Source organism: Pseudophryne corroboree, chromosome 3 (assembly GCF_028390025.1).
Source record: "Pseudophryne corroboree isolate aPseCor3 chromosome 3, aPseCor3.hap2, whole genome shotgun sequence".
NCBI lineage: Eukaryota > Metazoa > Chordata > Amphibia > Anura > Myobatrachidae > Pseudophryne > Pseudophryne corroboree.
In genome coordinates, this window is record NC_086446.1 from 659,928,564 (window position 1) to 659,941,599 (window position 13,036).

Here is a 13,036-nt window from a genome sequence, read left to right on the forward strand (position 1 = left end):
GTGATATTCTATGTGAGGTTAATATACATTTGTTGATTGAAGTCTTGTCTGAAGTCTTGTCTGATGTACATGTTGACTGTAGTCTCTTTGTGCTTTTGCCAATAAACGCAAGCAAAGCTGTACCAATGTCCATAGACTTACAAAAAGTGTTTTGCTAGCGTAAAATTAAAAGTACTAGGGATATGGGGGTCTATGGCATAGTCCATCAGTTGTCTGTGTACAAGGTTGTCAGACTTCTTCTTTAGTCCATCTGTTGTCTGTATACAAGGTCGTCAAAATCCTCTTCCAAGCGGGTCTTTTTACCTTGGAGAAAAACAAAGGAGAAACGGGTGAAAGAAACGGACCGTAGAATCACATTTTCATCACATCATTGTCTCTATCGTTGGGTCGTAAATCAAATCAGTCGTTGTTATTACAGTATCTCCACTCCTTAAACTCATCACTCGGGCGCTACGTTTACACTTTGTTAAAACCCGAACGCATCTAAATATCAGACCGACTAATATGATGACACCCAGAACACACAAAAGGAATTTCCCTACATCCATGATAATTCCTTGAGTCCATTCTCCTAAACCAGAGAACCAATTTCGTGGGTTCAACCATGACACCCAACCGGTCAGCTCATTACCCACAGCAGCAAGGGTGAGATTGTGTCTCCTGCGGAATTCCCACTTTAATTGGAGAATATCGTCCATCTTTTGGTCTATGACCTCGACCGGGTCCTCGGTGCTGTTTGTGATATACGTGCAGCACTTTATTCCATACTGAGTTGCTAGGGTGACACAATACCCACCCGTCACAGCTGTGAGATAATTGAGAATCATCCTATGCTGAACCAGTTCTGTTTTATAAGCTTGGAGCTCCCTTCCAGTATACCTGAATGTGTCATCATACATTTCAGTGATGTTGTCTAATAAATTTGCAAGCGCAGATATATATTTATAATTTATCACTCCTCTGGCGGTACGAGTGATATCTAACGCGATTAGGAATTGAATCCCGGTGGATTCACTGATCAGGTCAGAGGCCGGATGCTCTGTTCTCTCTATCAGGTGCCGTTTAACGATGTGCTCGTAATGAGTGTGAGTATAAGGAGCTTGGGCACTGCGGTGAATATCTTTCATTTTAGTATGTGATACAGTCATTACTTCAGGCAGTACTTTTCCAATATAACATAACCCTTCTGAGTTTGGGGCAAGCCACTTATACGCCTTCCTCCCGCATATGAAATATGCATCATCGGGGAGAACATATGGGACGGAGTAGGACATTACCATATTACACATTTTCCATATGAAATCTCCTAACCCTAATTCTCCCATCTGTTTAGTACACGTATCAATTTGTACGATATGTGCACAGTATCCTGGTGATACCTCTCCAACTCTCATGGTCCTACTTCCTAGGGTATACCTATATCGGAAATATTTTCCACTACCGGCTATGTGGCGTATAAGTTCTGTATCTGTTGGCATTCTATCGGCTCTGTATGAAAAGGTCATGGTTTGGTTATTCCATGACACTTCCCAATTTCCCGGCTTTCGGGGATTGGAAATGTTAAAACATACTAGGGATCTATCCACATGATATTGGTGGAGCTTCAAACTAGGAGGACTGGAGATATTAAACCTCCTGTGCACCGGCCTCCCACCACTTAGCTCAAGTACCTCCCCTATAGTTAACGGGAAGGGCGCTAATCCTGATTTGCTATGGCCTTGAGGTACTTGAGAGCATACCCAACAATCTGTCTGATTTAACACTTTACCCACTAAGGAGTGATAGTCACTCAATGGATGCCGGTCCATGTTAATGTTAAAACTGGACTGACATTTCTTGATGCACCCATCCTCTACTACACTGTCACAGAGTCTACAGATACAGTTCTCTTTTCAGCTAACAATCCTTCACAATGTTTACAAATAACATGGCTGCTAGATCGTTTCCGGTACTCGCCTTTGCTTGGTGATTGTGTTGCTATTGGAAATTTACACCTCCGTCTCAGTCATCAGAGAAACCCATTCTGGATCCTTTCTCGACCTCACTGGTACTCTCACCGAAACAGACTGCTCTGGTCAACATCATGGTTAACAGGAAAATCCATATCACAGTCTCTTGGGGCAAGTCCATCTTACAGGAGGAGAAAAGGAGAAATTTGTAGTGGGGGTACAGAATAAAAATTTGAGGGGGAGAGAAACTTGTTACGATAATTAGTTCTCTAGTCTTGTTGTTCTTCTTGTTCTGCTGTCATCTCAAAGGTGCTGTCTCTCAGTCTTCCAACCGAACACTCCGATGATACAATATTTCTTCCAAATCAGCGATCTCTCTGTAAGGAGCAAAAATCTTGCATTACCATTTGTCTAACTGATGTGTGACATACCATCTTTAAAACATGAAAACATGAATGAGAAGAGAGAAAACAAAAAAAACAAAAGAGAAAGAGAACAATTCATATACATATATATTACATAAACCAACAATAAACAACAACAGGAAAAACATTTTTCAAACATTTTAAAACATTGTTCATCAGGCAGTCATATCTACATGTCCAATGGTATCCTTGCGCAGTCCCTCCCACCAGCACCTCCATACTCCACCCTTTGTATCTGGCCAGGATACATTGATGCGGGTAGGTCATGCTGGGGTTTGGTAGACTTCTGCAAGGACCAAGTAGCTATGCAATGTTTGAGTCCTGCCGATGACTGTCAGAGATGGGGAAAAAGAAAACATTTCACAGATACATTACAAATTTTACCCGGTCATTCCTGTGTCTTCAGGGAATGACCTCCCAATTTGTTAACAATAACCTCAGGCTTACCATCAGTCCTAATGATTACCTTTCCTGATTGCATGTTACAGGTGCGGCCCAAACTCCTTCCTATGTGATCCCTGATTATAATTTGGTGTGTCATATTTATGTCTAGGGGGTCTGACTTTATGTGGGCTGTTACAGTTACTGGCATAATGCCCTTCTCTTTTACAAAGATAACAAACCCTGGGTTTCCTCCAAGTGTCAATGACCTGAGGTCTTGGTTGATTTGATGCCTCCTCAAACGCTCGGATGCTCATCACCATCAACCGTTTTCCCTGTACTTCCCTGCTTCCTTGGATATCATGGTTATGTTGTTGTCTAGGGGGTTGATATGACTTTTGTCTACTTCCTGATCTACAATCTCTTGCAAAATGACCTTCCTTCTGGCAATTGTAACAGACTATCACATTTAAATTTCTCGCAGGGGTTTGGGGCTTATGCTGGAGTGGTCTTGTGGTTAGGGCCTGTATACTTGCGGCCATTAACTTATCACTTTGTGACTCCCTGTGTCTGGTGATATTCCGATCATGATCAATAGCGGCCTCTCTTAATGCGGCCACCGAGATATTTCTCCAGTTTGGGTTGGTGGTCTGTACCCTTGTTCTCAATACCTCCTTTAAACCATTCATTAATACCTTAACCGCTATTTCTCTATGCTGTGCGTTAGTTTTGATGTCCGTGATCCCAGTGTTCCTAGCCATTACTTGCAGTGCTCGATTGAAATAATTGGAAATACTTTCCCCTTCGTTTTGTCTTATGGAGAAAATTTCATTCCACTTGACAATGGCAGGGAAATATACTCCCAACTGTCGGTTGATCCGCTTAATACACTCCTGATTGTGTTCCTCCGTACAAGGTACCTCCGTGTCTAATTGACAATCAGCAATAAATTTCGCAGGGTCAACACTGGAGGGCAAACATGCCCTCAGCACTGTCCGCCAATCTTTGTTGGTGGGTTCTGTGGAGTTTCCTAGTTCTTTAATGAACCTTTGACATGCGACTAGATTTTTCCTAGGATCAGGAAATTCAGACATAATTGATCTCAATTCGGTCCGGGACCAGGGACGGCGCATTGCACTGTCCTTGACGGGAATGATTCCCTGATCGTCAGTCTTCCCATTGGGGACTGTGATCACCCTGACAGGACTAAACTCAATTACATCACCTTGTGTTGGTCTTGCAATATGGGGTACATTTGTTTGTGCGTGATATAAAACATTGTACGTACCTGTGGACACGACCTCACCTGACCCTCCGTTAGGGGGTTTGATTACTGCCTTTACCGAATTGGTCGCGTCCACCTGGATGTCTTGTAGGATGGCTTCTGGAAGAGGTACCGACATCGTGCTGGGCTCACTTTCTTTCTTGTAGTCCTGAGGGAAGTTTAACATGGGGTGCGACTTGCACAGGTTAACATTTGTAATTTTTACACTTTCATTTTCATAAACATTATTACATTTGTTACTTTCATTCTTAATACAGTTACTAAGTGCATTTTTATCGTACAACATTGCGCCATTCTCTGCAACCATAATCCTCTCCATTGCCATGTCTCTCTTCCCAAGATGAGAGTCAGATATGTCAGTTAAATTTCTTTGTATTTCACTTTCCTTTTGCCATAACTTTAAACAATCAAAATGTTTGATCCGTCTCTTTGCTGATTTAATGAGACATATCCTTCTCCTTAGATTTTGTAACACATCTGGGCTAAAGCTACCTACCCGGGGAAACTTCTCCTCGTCATGCACAGTCATTCTTTCCCATTCATCACATAAAACCTCTGTGTGTGAACCGTATTTTTCACACATTACATACCTTGCCGACCCGATTGGTCAGTTTACTGAGTCAACCCGAACCGAGGTTGATCGCCCCCTACCTGAACAACTGGCCCCCATAACTTGCAGGTGTTGCTTTCACTACCTCTGACCTTCAAATCAGGGTCTTCAGCGAACCCTTACAAAAACCAAGATGTCCGGGGCAGGCCGGCGGCGAAGTTTACCGAGTACTCCACTCACTCCTCGCCCACGTTGGCCAGTACTGCAATCACTGATTCAGAGCTGCTGTACCCAACTTAGGGCCCCTATGAACCTTTACTTACTGGGGCGTGTTCCCCAGCAAGTATCGGTTGTTGGATAGTTCCCGAGTGACCAGCGAACCTCCCTTAAAATAAAAAAAATTACACAAATCACGTTAGAGTGTACAAATAGCGTTTATGACCCCTTTCTTACGCAAATGGTACTGGTCAGGTTACTAACTAATGCACACAATTACGTGCGGTACAATCGTTCTGTACATAAGCAACTAATCTTATGTGCGGAGCGACCAGTGGAATCGAAAATTACGGCTGCGAATTCCTTCAGCCAGAGCTTTAATGGCCTATATGGGTTCCGCACCAACCCTTCCTGGTGTTGTGCTACTTCTCTCTATAGCGGACTTCTTAGTCTGCTGTACCTAGACCTCCTGGTCTGTTCCGGACCTCCTGGTCTGTGCTACAGTAGACCTCCTGGTCTGCTATACTCTAATGCTCAAATTTATGTTTAACAAGGGATGCCTCCCCAGCCACCATGCACGTCACTTACATGTATGTACCTCACGAGAACTCGATTTCTTGTGGTTCAACCCAAAAATTGTAAAAACTTATATATGCAAACACTCACCACATGTATACTTTAATTTTATTTCTGCGCAGAAATTCCTTTCATTCAGTAAATAGTCTAGACCAGATGAGTCGCAAATTGGAGAAGGATCTATTAGCTTAAAATTTTGGACACTAAAATTGACTTGCGCTATTTATCGCATTGCCTCCTTTTCGCCTGTTAAAAATAATACTACCGTGTGTTTTGAATTATGTGGGCATACCCGGACGCTCCGTTGCGTAATATACGCTACGTGCGTCGGCCTTTGTGTTGCGTACACTAGTCTCACCCTTTTGTTAGAGACACGTGTATGCCAGCCAGATATGTCCACAGAAATACAATTAACACGTTTATCAATGTAGATGATCTTTAATTGTATTCATCTACCGAGCACCACACAGGTCTCTCAAAGCTGTGTGCGTGCTTTACAAATTACCCCTTAATGTATTACTTTTACTCTTTAACTACTAATAGCAACAAATCTTTCCTAGCACGTTATCAATTGTGAAATGGCAAACAGGAGAGTGATATGTGAAAATACACGAATGAAAAGAAAGGCAGATGTATGCGTGCGTGCGTACGCAAGACAGAACAGAAAAAAAAACAGTTTTAAAAGATACTAGCGTATTGTTCTTACCTCCGGTTCCGGATTCCTTCAGCACCCTTTACTAAGCGAAGCAGACGCTTATCTTGGTCAGCACTATGAGGAATATTACCTCCCGCCCTTTGCTGACCGATAATGTCTGCTGAAATTACCTAGTGCAGATATGTGAAGGACGGACGAGCCGCCAATTGATAAAGCCAAATATTTATCTTATTTAAAACACTCTAAAAGGTTAAAGAACACAGTACGCAATTGGCCGTAAGGGTACGCTCTTAGCGTAGCGGACGCTGTATCGGGAGCGAGCCGCTCGAGCGACACAAACGCTCGCGAGAATACGCTGTTGGTATCGGGCACACTATAGGTGAGCGACTACCGTAATGCTACGCTATCAGCGTAGCGGACGCTCGAGACCACGAGGAGATCACGAGCGGCGCAGACGCTCACAAGATAACAATCAGTGGACCTTGAATGTAACACACAGAAAGGATATTCTTACACTGTAGACCTTGTATTGAAACACTGTAGCTATATAACGCAGCTTAACCTTGTTTACACTAAAGCTGTTTGAGCGATAGAGACGCTCCTATTACCCTCTGCAATATAATGAACACACAATACCGGTCTAAGGGTCTAACGCCTTTTAAGGAAATGAATGAACGTTCAATTGCAAAAGAATAATACAATACAAGTTATACACTACCAAGATAACATAAAATACCTAACAGTAGTAACTACACATAAAATACAATAAAGATACAATTACTTTAAAAGGGGGAAAGGGGAGAGAGAGAGAGAGAGAGAGAGAGAGAGAGCGAGAGAGAATGGCTTATAACAATAAAGACAATATGATTGCAGAGAAACTTACGCACAAAGGGAAACAATAGCATGCGCCTTCTGGATATCCAGCTCCCGATTATCAGCAATGAGAACCGTTGAAGAGAATAGAGAGCTGGCCCAGATCGGCTTGTCCTTTTATACCCTACACAAAATACAGTACAATGGTCCCTATATTCTTATTGTTCATTGGACACAGGAATTCGTCTTCGCATTATAACAAAAGGTCATAGGTTGATTCACACAGGTGGGCTGTGACTATTTCCAACTGCTCAGGTGGGTGGGAAACTAGGTTTCCCGCCGCATGGATAATAAAGTGCAAATACAGTAAATGTTCATAAACTTCTTATGTCCATAACTATTCGCACGAGCGAGTTATCCGCTTCAAACCAACACCGGAATATTGCTAATTAAATACTCTTCCGATGGATACTAAACACCACTGTATAAACCCTGTCTGACCCTTCATATCAAACAAAGAGGGATCTCTTTGTCTATGAACATGCTACATTAACTAAACTTTCAGATTCTATCAAAGGGACCATAATCTCCAAAATACATTATATGGTTAAAATATGTTACGATTGAGTCGCACGCTAGACGCATACAAACTCTACCGTAAATGCGCATACCGTGCGCCTGTGGGTGCACGCAACAGCGAGTATGCGCACGCACGGGAGAGCTCATGCACACGCAGCGGGGACACGCATGAGGTGCAAATATGGCAGTGTGTAGCGTGATATTTTTCTGACTTTGACAATATATATATATATATACAATGTAGGTGTCTGTAGTGTCGTGAAACACTGTCCACTGTCCCCATTTCCACAGAAGCAGGCGGCACTCCACGGATTTTTGTGTAACAAGTGAAACTTTGTGTGACAGACAGCATGAGAGTCCAACGTTTCAACACCGCGGCGTGTGTTTTTGTCAAGGACACATGGTGAAGCAAACAGAGTGAGCATCGTTCTTACCTTAAATACCTTGCACACATCAGCGCAGTGAGACGGGTGCGGGGGGCGGGAGAATCTCCGGCGGCTCCGGCGTCCGGCGGCTCAAAATGACGTCACCGTTGCTAGGCTACATCACCACCCGGCGCATACCGCTGCTGCACTGTAATGCAAAGGAATGAAAGTGAAACAAAAGTGAAACATAAAATCAATAAGAGGAAACAAAATAACGTTTCCAATACAGTGTAAGTGATAGATTAAAAATAGCTGTGACACTATGTGACCGGGAAACAATGTAAGCATATTAAAGTAAATATTAGCATATTCCAATAAATATTAGCATGCGTACATATAAAAATAATGCACTTTCACCTGTAAAGCATGGTGATGAATAACCCGGGAGCATAATACTGATGTAAATTACACCATTCACATATGTCATTAACATATATTAGAAAATTAATCATAGAATACAATGAACTGGTCGATCAAGCAATTAGGTGACATTAAAGAAATACACTCCATGTTAATTTTTCATTAAGTCCCTGTGGTGCTACAGAGTTCAACAAAGAAATCCATCACATTTCTCGTTGCGACAATAATTTCTGTCTATCACCACCTCTGTTGGAAATAGGGACATGGTCCACTATCTGATATTTCAAACTTGTAAGTGAATGTCCGCAAAGTCTGAAAAATGGCGGGCGACTGGCTGATCGTTATCCTTACCCTCTATGGCGGCTTTAATAGCCGACCGATGGAGGGCCATGCGCTCTTTAAATGTCCTGATGGTTTGACCAACGTATAATAGTCCACAAGGGCAGATGATAACGTAGATGACATATTGAGAGCTACAAGTTAGAAAATGATGTATCATGTGTACTTCTTTCCTGTGGATGGATGTTGAAAAAATTGACTAGCAATCAGATAATTACATGTGGTACATGAAGGGCATTTGTAACACCCTTTACGTGTGGATGTTGCAGACTTAGGAGAGACATCTGTATGTACCAATAAATTGCGTAGATTGCATCCACGCCTGTAACTGGGCATAGCTGCTTTGTTGTGAAAACACGGCAACGCGTTATCACTTTTCACTATCGGCTAGAGCGCACTAATGGCCCTGGGGATGACCGAACTGGCCGTGGTGAATTCTGTGACTAGCGGGATTTTCTCAAATAGCGTATCACCGCTTTTGGGCTGGAGTAATGTTGACCGAGGCTTTTTTGAAACTTCAAATTTCTGTTGCTGGAGCTTGTTATATGGATAGCCCCAAGCTCTGAATTTATCCACCACCTGTGTTATGGCTTTATCTAACTTCTTCGGGTTGTTAGTAATACAAGCCACCCTGGTCATCTGGGACTTAGGTAGTCCTGCTTTCAAAGCCGGCGGGTGGAAACTTGAATGCTCGAGAAGTGTATTACGGTCTGTCGGTTTATGATAGACAGCCGTATGTATATGACGATCTTTGATGGTAATTGAGACGTCCAGATAGTGAATCATTTCTGTACTGTATTGATGGGTGAACCGAATAGGTGAGTCCACCAAATTAATGGATTGAAGAAGTTGTTGCAGGAACTGTCCTCGTCTCCGGTCCAAAACAGAATCAGATCGTCAATGTACCTTTTGTACAAAAGGATGTTGGAACTAATTGAAGAATCTGAGAAAAACAATTCATGTTCTTTGGCAAACATATAAACATTAGCTAGCGACGGTGCAATGCAAGAACCCATTGCACAGCCAGTTGTTTGTTCATAATATTTCCAGTTATGAAGAAAGTAATTGCGCTGGAGTGTCAATTTCAACAAGGAAATGAAAAGATCAATGTCGATAAGTCGAAAATTATTGCACTGCAGAAAGGTTTTCATAATGGCCAACCCTTCAAAGTGCGGAATCACGGAATATAAGTTCTTAACGTCCATAGTGCACATGATAGTGTTAGCCGGAAGTGTATCAATGGCGGCTAGGATGTTCAGAAGATCTGTGGTATCACGTAAATTAGTGATGAGCGGGTTCGGTTCCTCAGAAACCGAACCCCCCCGAACTTCACCCATTTTACACGGGTCCAAGGCATACTCGGATTCTCCCGTATGGCTCGGTTAATCCGAGCGCGCCCGAACGTCATCATCCCGCTGTCGGATTCTCGCGAGATTCGGATTCTATATAAGCAGCCGCGCGTCGCCGCCATTTTCACTCGTGCATTGGAAATGTTAGGGAGAGGACGTGGCTGGCATCCTCTCCGTTTATTAATAATATTTGTGCTGCTTATTGCTCAATTGTGGGGACTGGGGAGCAGCTGTATTATATAGGAGGAGTACAGTGCAGAGTTTTGCTGACCAGTGACCACCAGTATACGTTGTCTGCCTGAAAAACACTCCATATCTGTGCTCAGTGTGCTGCATATATCTGTGCTCACACTGCTTAATTGTGGGGACTGGGGAGCAGCTGTATTATATAGGAGGAGTACAGTGCAGAGTTTTGCTGACCAGTGACCACCAGTATACGTTGTCTGCCTGAAAAACACTCCATATCTGTGCTCAGTGTGCTGCATATATCTGTGCTCACACTGCTTAATTGTGGGGACTGGGGAGCAGCCGTATTATATAGGAGGAGTACAGTGCAGAGTTTTGCTGACCAGTGACCACCAGTATACATTGTCTGCCTGAAAAACACTCCATATCTGTGCTCAGTGTGCTGCATATATCTGTGCTCACACTGCTTTATTGTGGGCACTGGGGACCACCAGTATATTATATAGGAGGAGTACAGTGCAGAGTTTTGCTGACAGTGACCACCAGTATATATAGCAGTACGGTACGGAAGGCCACTGCTCTACCTACCTCTGTGTCGTCAAGTATACTATCCATCCATACCTGTGGTGCATTTCAGTTGTGCGCAGTATATATAGTAGTAGGCCATTGCTATTGATACTGGCATATAATTCCACACATAAAAAAATGGAGAACAAAAATGTGGAGGTTAAAATAGGGAAAGATCAAGATCCACTTCCACCTCGTGCTGAAGCTGCTGCCACTAGTCATGGCCGAGACGATGAAATGCCATCAACGTCGATGCCCAATGTCATAGTAGAGAGCATGTAAAATCCAAAAAACAAAAATTCAGTAAAATGACCCAAAAATCAAAATTGAAAGCGTCTGATGAGAAGCGTAAACTTGCCAGTATGCCATTTACGACACGGAGTGGCAAGGAACGGCTGAGGCCCTGGCCTATGATCATGGCTAGTGGTTCAGATTCACATGAGGATGGAAGCACTCATCCTCTCGCTAGAAAAATGAAAAGACTTAAGCTGGCAAAAGCACAGCAAAGAACTGTGCGTTCTTCTAAATCACAAATCCCCAAGGAGAGTCCAATTGTGTCGGTTGCGATGCCTGACCTTCCCAACACTGGACGGGAAGAGCTTGCGCCTTCCACCATTTGCACGCCCCCTGCAAGTGCTGGAAGGAGCACCCGCAGTCCTGTTCCTGATAGTCAAATTGAAGATGTCACTGTTGAAGTACACCAGGATGAGGATATGGGTGTTGCTGGCGCTGGGGAGGAAATTGACAAGGAGGATTCTGATGGTGAGATGGTGAGGTGGTTTGTTTAAGTCAGGCACCCGGGGAGACACCTGTTGTCCGTGGGACGAATATGGCCATTGACATGCCTGGTCAATATACAAAAAAAATCACCTCTTCGGTGTGGAATTATTTTAACACAAATGCGGACAACAGGTGTCAAGCCGTGTGTTGCCTTTGTCAAGCTGTAATAAGTAGGGGTAAGGACGTTAACCACCTAGGAACATCCTCCCTTATACGTCACCTGGACCGCATTCATTAGAAGTCAGTGACAAGTTCAAAAACTTTGGATGACAGCGGAAGCAGTCCACTGACCACTAAATCCCTTCCTCTTGTAACCAAGCTCCTGCAAACCACACCACCAACTCCCTCAGTGTCAATTTCCACCTTACACAGGAAAGCCAATAGTCCTGCAGGCCATGTCACTGGCAAGTCTGACGAGTCCTCTCCTGCCTGGGATTCCTCCGATGCATCCTTGAGTGTAATGCCTACTGCTGCTGGCGCTGCTGTTGTTGCTGCTGGGAGTCGATCGGCATCCCAGAGGGGAAGTCAGAAGACCACTTGTACTACTTCCAGTAAGCAATTGACTGTCCAACAGTCCTTTGCGAGGAAGATGAAATATCACAGCAGTCATCCTGCTGCAAAGCGGATAACTCAGGTCTTGTCAGCCTGGGTGGTGAGAAACGTGGTTCCGGTATCCACCGTTAATTCAGAGGCAACTAGAGACTTGATTGAGGTACTGTGTCCCCGGTAGCAAATTCCATCTAGGTTCCATTTCTCTAGGCAGGCGATACCAAAAATGTACACAGACCTCAGAAAAAGAGTCACCAGTGTCCTAAAAAATGCAGTTGTACCCAATGTCCACTTAACCACAGACATGTGGACAAGTGGAGCAGGGCAGACTCAGGACTATATGACTGTGACAGCCCACTGGGTAGATGTATTGCCTCCCGCAGCAAGAACAGCAGCGGCGGCACCAGTAGCAGCATCTCGCAAACGCCAACTCGTTCCTAGGCAGGCTACGCTTTGTATCACCGCTTTTTATAAGAGGCACACAGCTGACAACCTCTTACGGAAACTGAGGAACATCATCGCAGAATGGCTTACCCTAATTGGACTCTCCTGGGGATTTGTGACATCGGACAACGCCAGCAATATTGTGCGTGCATTACATGTGGGCAAATTCCAGCACGTCCCATGTTTTGCACATACATTGAATTTGGTGGTGCAGAATTATTTAAAAAACGACAGGGGCGTGCAAGAGTTGCTGTCGGTGTCCCGAAGAATTGTGGGCCACTTTCGGCATTCAGCCACTGCGTGCCGAAGACTGGAGCACCACCAAACACTCCTGAACCTGCCCTGCCATCATCTGAAGCAAGAGGTGGTAACGAGGTGGAATTCAACCGTCTATATGCTTCAGAGGATGGAGGAGCAGCAAAAGGCCATTCAAGCCTATACATCTGCCCACGATATAGGCAAAGGAGGGGGAATGCACCTGACTCAAGCGCAGTGGAGAATGATTTCAACGTTGTGCAAGGTTCTGCAACCCTTTGAACTTGCCACACGTGAAGTCAGTTCAGACACTGCCAGCCTGAGTCAGGTCATTCCCCTCATCAGGCTTTTGC